Genomic DNA, 14,047 nt, shown 5'->3' with positions numbered 1-14,047 from the left:
GGTGAGCAGGCCAGAGGTGGATGAACGTAGTGCCCTTATTTGGGTGTAGGGCCTGATCAGAGCCTGGAGGTACTGAGGTGCCGTTCCCCTCACAGCTCCGTAGGCAAGCACCATGGTCCAACATTCATAAATGAAAAGCTGAAGTGTCTTGAGTCAAGTATTCAACCCCTTCGTAATTGCAAGCCTATTTCAAGTTCATGAGTAAAAATATATTTAACATGTCACAAGTTGCATGGACTCCGTGTGCTGAGGTTTTCCAATGCCTCACAAAGAAGGGCACCTATTGGTAGGTAAAAAAAATATAAAAAATCTGACTGAATATCCCTTGAGCATGGTGAAGTTATTAATTACACTTTGGATGGTGTATCAATACACCCAGTTACTACAAAGATAGACATCCTTCCTAACTCAGTTGCCGGAGAGGAATGAAACCGCCAACAGTTAAGAGTTTATTGGCTGTGATAGTAAACTGAATGGATCAACAACATTGTAGTTACTCCACAACACTAACCCGAATTGGCAGAGTGAAAAGGAAGCCTGTAGAAAAAAATATTCCAAAACATGCATTTTGTTTGCAACAAGGCACTAAAGTAATACTTCAAAAAATGTGGCTAAGCAATTAACTTTTTGTTTTGCATATAAAGTATTATGTTTGAGGATAATCCAATACAACCCATTACTGAGTAGCGCACTCCATATTTTCAAGCATAGTGGCGACTGCGTCATGTTATGGTTATGCTTGTAATCGTTAAGGACAGTTTTTATTTTTTAGGATGAAACAGAATGGAAGTAAGCACAGGCAAAATCCTAGAGGGGAAAATGGTTCAGTCTGCTTTCCACCAGACAGTAGGAGATGAATTCACCTTTCAGCAGGACAATAACCTAAAACACAAGGCCAAATCTACCCTGGAGTTGCTTACCAAGAAGACCGTGTATGTTCCTGAGTGGCCCATTTACAGTTTTCACTTAAATCTTCTTGAAAATCTATGGCAAGACCTGAAAATGGTTATCTAGCAATGATCAATCAATTTGAAAGAGCTTGAAATATTTTGAAAAGAATAACGGGTAGATGTTGTACATTACAAGTGTGGAAAGTTCTTCGAGACTTACCCAGAAAGAATCACAGCTGTAATCTGCTGAAAGCAGGGGGTTGAACACTTATCTAATCAAGCTCTATTAGTGTTTAATTATTCATAAATGTTTTGTTTTTTATTGTATGTTCTTACACTTTGATATTAGAGAGTATTTTGTGTAGGTCTTTTACAAAAACTATTCAATACAATATACCATTTTAATCCCACTTTGTACCACAACAATGTGGAAAAATTCAAGGGGTGTGAATACTTTCTGGAGGCACTGAATGTGTGCGCACTGTGCAATGTGAGTTGCCCATTCTTTATTAAAACATATTGCTTATTATCAATGGCTCATGAGTTTAGCACATATGTTTGTATTTATCATAACACAAAATATAAGAATGTATTACTCCATTGTCGAGCTCGGACCCAACTTTGCTATTTTGTGATTCTTTTAGAGTTTATTTTTACTTTATTTTCACGAAATGTATCCATCCACTATCATTTCTTACAACCGACAATTTTTGAACATCAGATCAGCAGTTACTCACCCCAATTGCGGCTTCAACTTCGACTTCGACTCATCTGCCCTGGGCTCTTTCTGTAACTCCAACCCAATTTTCAGGGTATGCAAGCAGAAACGCTGGTGTTACGGAGGCAGGATACGGGGAGGCCTGGCAAGATTAAAGCAAAGGGAAAGCCATTCACCTCTTCCCTCCATTCTATTTTACGGCAAAATCCTCTGCTTTTCTGAAACATGGCTTTCAGACAAGATACCCCCATGGCTATTTTCCATTAACAGGAGAGTAGAGTCAGGGAATCGAGAGGGGGAGGGGTTTCCCTTCTTATCTACAACAAATGGTTTGCTGACTCGAGCGCAGTGGTAGTCTCGACCCATCGTTCACTCACCTTGGAATACCTGATGGTGAAATGCCTTATAATTCTCGAGGGACTTTTCAGCTGTTATCGTGACTGTTGTATATATTCCACCTCAAGACTAGAAATGTAACACGCTGGCACTTAACGAACTATACGAGGCCATAAACAAGCAGGAAAACGTACATCCAGAGACTGCAATTTTACTTCCGCATCATTAACACACGTGATACCCAACTTCCATCAACACGTCTCCTTCACCACTAGGGGCGATCGATAGTCCTAGACCACTGTTACTCTTCCCACAAGCAGGCATACAAGGCCCTCCCTCGTCCGCCATTCGGAAAATCAGATCATGACTCCTTACTGTTTACGAGAAGTACCCGTGACTCACTCCGTTGAGAAATGGTCATCAGAATCAGAGATTATGTTACAGGACTGCTTTACTAGCGCTGATTGGAACATCAACGAGCTAACCACCTCCGTCCCCGGCTTCATAAGGAAATGCATCGGCGACGTCCACACAGTGAAGGTTCACTGCTTCTCCCGTTCAATGAACACAGAGGTTGGCGCTAAGCTAAAGGACAATGCTACCACACACAGGGCTATCGCAGACAGCCCCAGGCTACAGCTGACAGGAACACAGCCAAGTACAAGAAGTCCCGCTACGACCTCTGCAGAGTCATCAAACGAGCAAAAGGACAATATAGGAATAAGGTGGAATCATACCACACAGGCTCCGACGCCCGCCGCATGTGGCAGGGGCTACAGTCCATTACAGATTACAAAAGAAGACCCAGTCGTGATCTGCCCAATGATGCCTATCTTCCAGACGAACTCAATGCATTTTATACACTCTTCGACAATAACAACAGGCGTACCGTGCGTGGTGCCCCCACCGACCCGGAGGACTGAGGGATCTCACTCATTGAGGCCGATGTGAGTAAGGTCTTTAATCAGGTCAACACTCGCAAGGCTGCGGTGCTGGATGGTATTCCAGGCCGCTTTCTTAGAGCATGTGCAGATCAGCTTGCAGGCATATTCCCTGTAATTTTTAACTTCTCCTTGTCCCAGTCTGGTGTCCCCACATCTTAAAGATGACTACCATCATTACTGTCCCCAAGAACTCTAAGACTTCATGCCACAATGACAACTGCCCTGTAGCACTCACATCTGTAACCATGAAGTGCTTTGAAAGGCTGGTTATGGCACACATCAACCCCATCGTCCCAGACACCCTAGACACACTCATTTGCATACCACCCCAACAGATCCATAGACTACACAATCCCGATTGCGCTCCACACTGACCTCACCCACCTAGATAAAAGGAATACCTATGTTAGAATGCTGTTCATTGCCTACAGCTCAGTGTTCAACACCACTGTCCCCTCCTAGCTTAGGACCCTGGGACTGAACACCTCCATCTGCCTAGTACATCACTGAGGCTGAGCTCCCTGCCATCCAGGACCTCTATATCAGGTGGTGTGAAAGAAAGGCCTGGACAATCATTAAAGACTCTAACCACCCAAGCCATAGGCTGTTATCTCTGCTTCCTCATGGCAGACAGGGCCGTTGCATTAGTATGACAGCAGCAGGCTCCTGAACAGCTTCTACGCCCCCGCATCACCGGGGGCACACTACCTGCCCTCCAGGACACCTACACCACCCGATGTCACAGGAAGGCCAGTAAAGATCATCAAGGACAACAACCACTCGAGCCACTGCCTGTTCACCCCGCTATCATCCAGAAGGCGAGGTCAGTACAGGTGCATCAAAGCAGGGACCGAGAGACTGAAAAACAGCTTCTATCTAAATGCCAACAGACTGTTAAACAGCCACCACTAACATTGAGTGGCTGCTGCCAACATACTGACTCAACTCCAGCCACTTTAATAATGGAAAAATTATGTAAAAAAATGTATCACTAGCCACTTTAATCAATGCCACTTAATATGTTTACATACCCTACATTACTCATCTCATATGTATATACTGTACTCTATACCATCTACTACATCTTGCCATCTTTATGTAATACATGTTGTCATGACGTTGGCCTGGGGGGGTAGGTTTATGACAGTCATAAATACCTCTCCCCCTTTTTCCTCTCTCTACCCTACTGAGGTTACATTTGCAAAACCCTTGGTTAACATAGAGATTCTGGGAACATCAGTAGGTGGGGAGGAAATGAGATATATTCTGGTAATCCGAACAATTGAACATATGCAGTGGTACTTAATGAATATGATGTCAGTTCGGTTATCATCTGAGACATTCTCATCAATGATAAGATAAACTCTACAGTGGAAAGTCTACACATCAGAGTTATCGGATTCACATGGAATTGTTGTTCAATTTAAATGTTTGAATATGAAATTATTTGTGATGGGATGAAATGTGATTTTAGCTTCTAAAATGTGAGATGTGGGTTTTCATAAGATAGGGCTGCTCACTCAGTGGCCCGCCCACGTGAAGAGACAGAGGTTGTAAACTATGAAACACACCCCTTTTCTCCCTTCCTATATAAAGCCTTGACGACAATAGAACTTCCTGTTCCGAGGATGTGAGGTCAAATGTCAGAATGGTTCAGATGATAACTACAGAACGAAGCCAACATCAGCGTGAGCTTTGGTTGTGAATGGTATGAACTTTGAACTCTTATTCTTATTCTAAAGAAGTGATACCTCCTAGCCATTGAGTTAGCAACAGCAGCTGTAAACGCAGGTTAGGAAGGAACAGACAGAGTATCCCGGCTACCAAACAACGATGTTACTACAACGTACCCAATTGACCACCAGAGACATTATTCAAAGGACAAAGGACTCGGTTTGGCAACACGGCCTTCCATCTACCACCAACCTACTGAAGCGCAGCTCAGAATAAATATTTATTGCATTTTCCTTTTCCAAATGGGCAGTAATTTAGAATGCATAAGTTACTGTATTTACGATAGCCCAACTTCTTCCCTTTGCTCCTCAGTCTTCCCACTCCTTCACTCAACCCACCCCCTTTTCTTTTGGGTAACAAGCTGTCATAGCTGTTCCGCCCGGTAGGGACGTTTTCCTTTATGACGCAATTTGTAATCAAGTTATGATTAATTGTGTGTATGTATAATTCTGTGTGATTAGTTAGGTATTTACAAAATAAATAATTAAACCCAATTTTGTATTGCTGAATCAACTTGTTAGCCAGGGTTCATGCAGATAAAAGAATTTAGAACTTTCAGATGAGACTGAATTAAGACGATTGATATTGACTGCTATTGAAGTAAAATATTACTAGGTCTTTAAGAGTTTATTCGGAAGATAACAGCTCTATAAATATTATTTTGTGGTGCCCGACTCTCTAGTTAATTACATTTACATGATTAGCTCAATCAGGTGATATTAATTATGGAGAAATTATTTTATAGAATAGCATGTCATATCAATTAATCCGGCATAGCCAAAGACACGACAATGTATCACTAGTCACTTTAAACAATGCCACTTTTATATGTTTACATACCCTACATTACTCATCTCATATGTATATTCGATACCATCTACTGTATCTTGCCTATACCGTTCTGTACCATCACTCATTCATATAATTTTATGTACATATTCTTCATCGCTTTACACTTGTGTGTATAAGGTAGTTGTTGTGAAATTGTTAGGTTAGATTACTCATGGTTATTACTGCATTGTCGGAACTAGAAGCACAAGCATTTCACTACACTCGCATTAACATCTGCTAACCATGTGTATGTGACAAATAAAATTTGATTTGGTACGACAGTTTAGGCCTATTGAGTTGGCTCACTTCCTGGTTGACAGGAAGGTTATCCTTCAACTGACCCTCTGTCAAGTAGAAAGAAAGGTACTCGGACACCTATCCTTCAACTGACCCTCTGTCAAGTAGAAAGAAAGGTACTCGGACACCTGGCCTTCACATGCTGCACAGCACCCTGCATCAGGCCTGGTCAGTGCAAGGCCACCTGGGTCAGCTCAGGACTCGACACAGCCTACTGAGATGAACCTGGACAACCAACCTTCCTCAGGATCATCTTGATTGCAGAGGGGTTTTGGGGGTCCGCACACAGAATGGAATCCCAGACGACTTTGGCAGTTCCAGCACGGTGGGCAACTTTGACTTTGGAGCCAAGAAGTGGAGTTGTTAATCAGGTTGTTCTCACCTGAGACCAGAGACTTTACCTGTAAGCCACTATCACTATGGAGACTGAGGTTCTCCCCTGAGTTGTAAACTAAAGTAACCATGGTACCTAGATCCAGGAAAATGTGTTGTCCCTCAAAAGAGACTAATCCTATGGCTACCTGAAAAGTAGGGACCTATTTTGATTTTAAAGCTACTTGAATTTACACTATTTCTAAATAAAAAGGTTTGTTGACGTGTTGTTTGATTGAACTATTTTAATGCAGTAAAAGTGTGCTGATTGGTTAAAATTGCTAGACCTCTTTTTGTATTGCAGTTATCGGACCGCTGTATCCACATACACTCATATTGCTATGATTTAACTGTCTTAATAGTGCTCTTGCAAAATATGTGGGAAAATGTTGTGATTGCCAAATTGAAAAATCGTGGAGGGACTGCATAATACTCTGGGATTGGGAAGGTACTTTTCCTTCACTGTTTTTTAAAATTAAGAACCTTTTTTATATGTTGTCCAAAGAACCACGAGGTTCTATATAGAACCCAAGATAACCTTTTTTGTAAGAGTGTAAGGTAATTTCGTCAAACTTGTGAGGCTCTCCATTCACTTCAGTTGCTCACAATCGCTCATAATAGGTCAACATATTTACTGCTACTTGCTCAATCCCATAAACTGTTTTCCATGAGACTAACTAGGAATCAAAAACGTTTGTTGTTATGCTAGCTTGTTCTGATTGTGAGTACAAATAGGTTTCTACTTAGGTTTGTTTGGTTGATTTTCGTTAAATAAACTTCACTCTGAATTGTGTGCTTGTCTTAATTGCGAAGAATGTTCCCACGTTGACAAACTGGATCACTTTGTTCTCTTTGTCCAATGCAGTGGTACCTCACAAATAACTACACTGTATCTATGTGGAAACAGACACCAATTATTCTTTACAGGCCTCTTACCTCCTACTTACCCTGTAAGTGTGAAGGTGGTACCCTGTAACAACAGAGTAAGATCACAAACAGATTTGCAGTTGTCTTCATGGAATGGAGTCGTCCAATGCAATGGTACCTCATAAGTAACTAAATTGTATCTATGTGGAAACAGAAACCACTTAATTTTACATTCCTGATTCCATGAACATACATGGTAACTAAAGCTAAAGTACATAGAAACAACAGGAGAGATGACTTGATGGTATTTTGGTGGGGTATTTATATGGTAATAAATTATAAATTACCATGTATGTTCATTGGGGATTCTTAGGTATTACTTTAAAAGAGACTGCTGTGACTAGGTATTTATATAGTAATAAGTTGGTTCTTACTTGTACTTACTTTTGGGACTAAAATGTTTTACTATATAAACACATTTTGTGACTATATGCTCCTTGATGTTTCTTTTATATTAAATTGAAGTAGAGGCGTGACTAGGTATAGTTATTAACTGGTACTTGGTTGTACCTACCTTCTTACTTACTTGTACATATCTATATAATTACATGTGACTTTGTATTTACTAATTAATATAGTAATAACTTCCTTGGTTCCTATTAAGTTAGTTTAAGACTAAATTGACACTGTGTGTAAAATGAAGGGTTACCAAAGTAGTTGATTTGGTTACTAAAACAGCTGTTTTGATTTCAGATTTAAATAACAGTGAAGTAGACTAAGATTTCATATGTTGTTTTCTTGGGAAAGTGGACAAAACAGAAGTTGTTTCAGAAAGTTGAGAAGAAATGTAGTTGATGTGCTTACTAAAACAGCTGTACCTCATATTTGAATACTAGAGAAATACAGGAAGATTTCATAGGCTCTAGTTTTTGTCTAACTTGCTGGAAAAGTGGTAAAATATGCCGTTGACAAATATATATATATATATATATATATATATATATATATATATATATATATATATATGTCGTGGCTACAAAAACAGCATTTTATGACGGCAATGTTGAGTACTCCTTTCTGATTGGCTACAATGGCACTCTAGAGTGGGCATTAAAACCAGATATGCAGGACAGTTGGAAAAGACCTCTTTGAAGTAGTTCCAGCAGTAAATGCCTGTTTTACCGTTCTAAATCACTACACATTTATGAACGAATACTATTTATGAATGAAAATATGTGACCTAGTAACAAGACCCAACATTCTATTCACTACTGACAGTGATACAAAGTTGCTACTTTATTACTATTATTAGCCTACACGATTGAGACAAAATAATTTTCCCATTTTTACTTTTGACCTTTTTGGCAAGCCTGGTAGCTATCCTATCCATGACTGGTGGGGAGATAAAAGTACCATTATCAATCTGAAAAGAAATCGCACAGCTGACAGACACAGGGAAATTACTGACGTGCAGCTAGCCAAGATAGAAGTGGTACGTCACAAAAAATATATACCTTCAAAACTACAGAATGGGTTGTTAAAACATTGGATTGCTAAAGGAAAACAAGAAAAATGAAGACTGCGACAAATATGGGCCAGAAGAATTAAACACCCTCCGTGACTTCTACGCTTCTTTCCGCACAACAACGGGGCAGGAGTACTCAGTTGCTAGTTTGGTTGCAATAAGAGCAGGAGTATATAGCGTTAGTTGGTACATGAGCTAGACAAGAGGTGCATTTGGTACACTAAAGAGACAATGGGGTACGCTACATTGGCAACATGCTAGCTAGAGCCAAGAGGCCGGGTTGTCAACACAGCAGTAAAGCTATTATCAAATACAGGTCTGGAGTCCAGACAGATAATAAGTATCACCACGCACACGGGTGCAAGAGTAGTAGTGTGACGATCCTCCCCCACTCTGTCTGCCGTATTCTCTCTTTGTTGTTTCCTTATTAGGATGCTGGTGGGCGGAGTTGGGAGGGTCGTCAGCTACATGGGAAACACCTGGGCCCGGTGTCTCCCAGGATAAATACACCACTTCCCCATTCATGGAGGAGACTGTCTCCATGCAGACACTTTGATAGTTTTTGTTGTGTTTCTTGGTGGTTTTTGGTTGTTTTGGTTGTTTGCCTTAGCACCTTTAAAACCTCTGCATTATCACATTCATGCATGCAAAACACTCACTTACACTACTGATTACTGATTACACACACCATTGTATATTTTCCTTAGTTGCTTTAGTTAATAAATATATATTTTGTTGCTCCTTATCTCCACGTTGTCTCCCTTTAATTACGGGCTTTGAGCCGGTTCGTGACAGTAGTTACTGGGGCCCTTCAGTGTCAGAAATAAAGCGGTGGAGTCACTAGCCTCCTCTCCTCCGAGGTAGACAGTTCACAAAACCCCACCGAAAGCAGTAGCAACAATGCAAAATGATGGAAATGGTGGCAGGCCCCATCGTCACAAGAGAGTGACTCGTTCGATTTACCCGTCTATTTGCTACGCTGCCACTTCACCATTAATAGCAGTGTCCGAATTTATTTAAACAAGTAGCTGGAAAGACAGTTTACTCCAGGGAACCAAGCAAGATGATTAATCCCTTACGTCACAATTAAATTATTTGAATATTTTTTAAACTTGTGTTTTGGTGTTTATTACATTTTTGTAAATATGTTTTATATTGATTACGTTTATTTTGGAAGTGCATTGGAAACAATGCAATAACTTAAAATAAAAAATAAACCAGCACACTGCTTTTATTATACTGATCAATTTACAAAATATAGCTAAGCCTACAAACCATAATTGCCGCTCGTGCTGTCAAATAGTCCCACACCTGCAATCAAGGGATAAACTACTTTGACGATGGAAGAACGTAAGCAAGCCTGCATAGCAATCAACAAAAATAACGAATGACTGGTGTGCCTCCATAGACACAGAACAAAAAGAATGAAGGACTAGGTTGAAAACTTAACCCATGGAATTAATGCCAGGTTTGGTGGGAGGATGATCAATTATGAATTTACTTAACAAACGTAATTTCTATTGGTAAATGTGTGCTTTAGTATTGTTTTCGTTGGCAACCGTGGTATAACCGGCATGAACGATTCTGCTCTGTACATTATCTTGAAGCGTCATCGTGTATCCCTTATGTATGGTTTGATTGGTATAATATATTTATGTTCCAATTTCAGATTAGAATAGAAGAGAAGTAGACTAAGATTTCATATGTTTGTTTTTTTTCCAAGTTCTTGGGAAAGTGGTAAAATAACGGCAGTTGCTTCAAAAAGAAGATAAGTAGTTGATTACTAAAACAGCTGTTCATCTTGATTGGTAGAAGTTATTTCTGTTCTGATTTCAGATTAGAATACACATATATCATCTCCTTTAAGTGTTTGTCTGAGCTGTTGAGAAAGTGGTAAAATGTGTTAAGTTTTAAGTCGCTCTGGATAAGAGCGTCTGCTAAATGACTTAAATGTAAATGTAATTGTTTACAATGAATGTTGGAAGTCCTGGGCATTTTTAACAATGGGAGCTTTAAAATTATGAGGAAATCCCATCGAAGTAGATGGAGAAGGACAAAAAGAAAAGTTGTATCCAAGCACACTATTCCATACTGGTGTGTACTTTTTCAGAGTTTGAATAGTGTTTCTAACTTAAACCTTGTACGAAAAATAGCGATTTAAAATATTTAAAGTGCGACTAAATAAGTCAAACAAGTTACACAATATTTAGTCTGACTGCTGAGCAAGTAACACTAATTAACTTAATAGGTCCTCAAAAAACCTGACAAATAATAACCTGACAATTATGTCAAATCCACCACAAAAACATATGCAGTAACAATTGAATGAATCCCATTATACATTCTTAACATTCCATCTGAAGATAAATGATTTTTAAAATGTCTTGCATTCATTATTTATTAACTAAATGAGAAACGAATAAATAGGTACTCAAAGTACCAATCAAATGCTATTATTTTTTATTGGCAGTAAGAGACGCTGTTTGGCAACACAAAAATGGCCCACCGCCAGCAAGAATCTAAAATAAGCATGATATTGCTGACTTAAAATGAAAAGATAAACGGACAAGCACTAAAAGTATGTAAACCCTTTGGAATTACCTGTATTTTTGCATAAATTGGTAATCAAATTTTAGATGAAGATCAGATCAGTCACAACAAAAGACAAACATAGTGTGCCTAAACTAATAACACACACACATTATTGTATTTTTCTTGTCTATATTGAATACATCATTTAAATATTCACAATGTAGGCTAGAATGTAGGCTAATGACTTCTCCAAAAGCTAATACGAGTCAGAGGTCAGCTAACCTGGAGTCCAATCAATGAGACGAGATTGGAGATGTTGGTTAGAGCTGCCTTGCTCTATAAAAAAACACTCACACAACACAGTGGTGCGTCAACCTAAGTAAGATAATAAACAAATCCCCATCAATATCCATCCATTTAAGCTAGAGATATCTGTTTTTTTGTGTTTGGATGCGTCTCAATCCAATGCATCCGCTGATTTGGCACTTCCGCATCTGCGGTGAAAGGTGGCAGAGCTACAGCGGTGTTTGTCAGACCATGAGACATCCCAAAAATTGGTCTTCTCACGAAAACGTCTGTAGAGTCCGAACAGTTTGAACTACAAACTATTATGACCACTCTATGGAAAGGGGAGACGCAGTATGTATTTGTTCTCCATTTTGCTCTACGACCCTCACAAGTGTCAAGGGACCCGTCTGAAGTGGGTACAGTTGAAGTGCCAACTTCTGTTTGTAGCGTCCGAATCATTTGGCCTACAAACTATTGTGACCCCACTGTGGAGATAAGATACCTAGCTCAGAGTATTTTACTGAGAAATGCATACCTGTCATGTTCACAAAAGTGAGGAATGGGGAGAAAGAATTCCTTGCAAAGGAAGAGCTGAAATAAAATATCCCAGAAATGTCCCATATGCACAAAAAGCTTATTTCTCTCAAATGTGCACAAATTTCTTTACATCCCTGTTAGAAAGAATTTCTCCTTTGCCAAGATAATCCATCCACCTGACAGGTGTGGCATATCAAGAAGCTGATTAAACAGCATGATCATTACACAGGTGCACCTTGTGATGGGGACAATAAAAGGCACTCTAAAATGTGGAGTTTTGTCACACAACACAATGCCACTGATGCCTCAAGTTCTGAGGGAGCATGAAATTGGCATGCTGACTGCCAGGAATGTCCATCAGAGTTGTTGCTATAGAATTGAATGTTAATTTCTCCACCATAAGCCTCCTCCAATGTTGTTTTAGATTTGGCAGTACATCCAACCAGCTTCACAACCGAAGACCACATATATGGCGTTGTGTGGGCGAGCGGTTTTCTGATGTCAACATTGTCAACAGAGTGCCCCGTGGTGGCAGTGGGGTTATGGTATTGGCAGGCATAAGCTATGGACAATGAACACAATTGCATTTTATCGATGGCAATTTGAATGTACAGAGATACTGTAACGAGACCCTGAAGCCCATTGTCATGCCATTCATCCGCCGCCATCACCTCATGTTTCAGCATGATAATGACTTGTACACAATTCCTGGAATCTGAAAATTCCCCAGTTCTTCCATGGCCTGCATACTCACCAGACATTTTACCCAATGAGTATGTTTGGGATGCTCTGGATTGACATGTAAGGCAGAGTGTTCCAGTTCCCGCCAATATCCAGCAACTTCACACAGCCATTGAAGAGGAGTGGGACAACATTCCACAGGCCACAATCAACAGCCTGATCAACTCAAAGGAGATGTGTCACGCTGCATGAGGCAAATGTTGGCCACACCAGATACTGACTGGTTTTCTGATCCACACCACCGTTTTTAAGGTATCTGTGACCAACAGATGCATAGCTGTATTCCCAGTCATGTGAAATCCATAGATTTGGGCCTAATGAATAATTTAAATTGACTGATTTCCGTATATGAACTGTCACTCAGTAAAATCTTTGAAATTGTTCCATGTTGCATTTATATTTTTGTTCAGAGTATGTGCATATCTCAATTAATTGGACCTAGTAGCCCAATAAATAGTGTATTTCAAGTTGCAATTGCATAGGCAGTGCAGTTTATAATATATAGTTGAATTTAACAGGTGAACATCTTTTACATTGAAGTAGGCCTATATATGCTACTGTAAGTACTGTAAAAGACAATGTTTCAAAGTTCGTGGGCAGTTCATTATATTTAGGTTGGGAGAAAAGTTGAATGCAAAACACTTATTTTGAATTCAAACGTTCTGCTGACAGGTCTACAATAATTTGCCATTTTTTATTCTTCAGAAACTGACACAGTCCTTTCCCAGATACAGCATAAATGACTGCAAAATATTAAAACATTCTACTAACACAGTAAATAGACCGGTAGCTGGTGTCAAATATTTGATAATATGGGCAGGTTGCAGTATTGCTGTGCTATAGGAGCGCGACATGTTTGCCTATTCAATCTCAGAGCCTATACCAAGTCAGGATATAGAAACCAACTAATGTATAACTAAACTAAATATTGAAAAACTATTTGTATTTTGCATAGAAGTGTGGGCTGTAGCACTTTAAATTGTTTTCGAATATCCTTATATTGCAGAATGTGTGAGCAGGCACGTGCTACAGTATAGGCAGCATGCATGTTTAGTCACTGCAAAATATCAAAACATTCTGCTCACACCATTCTGCCCAAAATTGCCATTGCTCTTTCTTTCAGAATCTGTCTTGACCTAATTCCAAATAGTTCCAAATTATACAGTAAATTAAGGTAATTATTGTCACCATAAAAGGTGAATGGAGGGCGTTACCAGGCAGACCTTTAATGTTCGTTCACACGCTCACAGTTCTACGACAGGTCTGATTTATAAGTGGAAACATGCGTATGTATTGCATGTGCCAACTTTATAGATCTCTATATTTTTGTATGTGCGCAGACTTTTCAGAAATGGCACTAGCAGAAATTTAGTGTGAAATGTATGCAAAAGTTATAAATCAGGGCCCTGGTCAAGGACAACGCAGCTAACTTGAT

The sequence above is a fragment of the Oncorhynchus gorbuscha genome, linkage group LG18 (assembly GCF_021184085.1).
Source record: "Oncorhynchus gorbuscha isolate QuinsamMale2020 ecotype Even-year linkage group LG18, OgorEven_v1.0, whole genome shotgun sequence".
NCBI classification, from domain to species: Eukaryota; Metazoa; Chordata; class Actinopteri; order Salmoniformes; family Salmonidae; genus Oncorhynchus; species Oncorhynchus gorbuscha.
Note: the sequence above shows the minus strand (reverse complement) of the source record.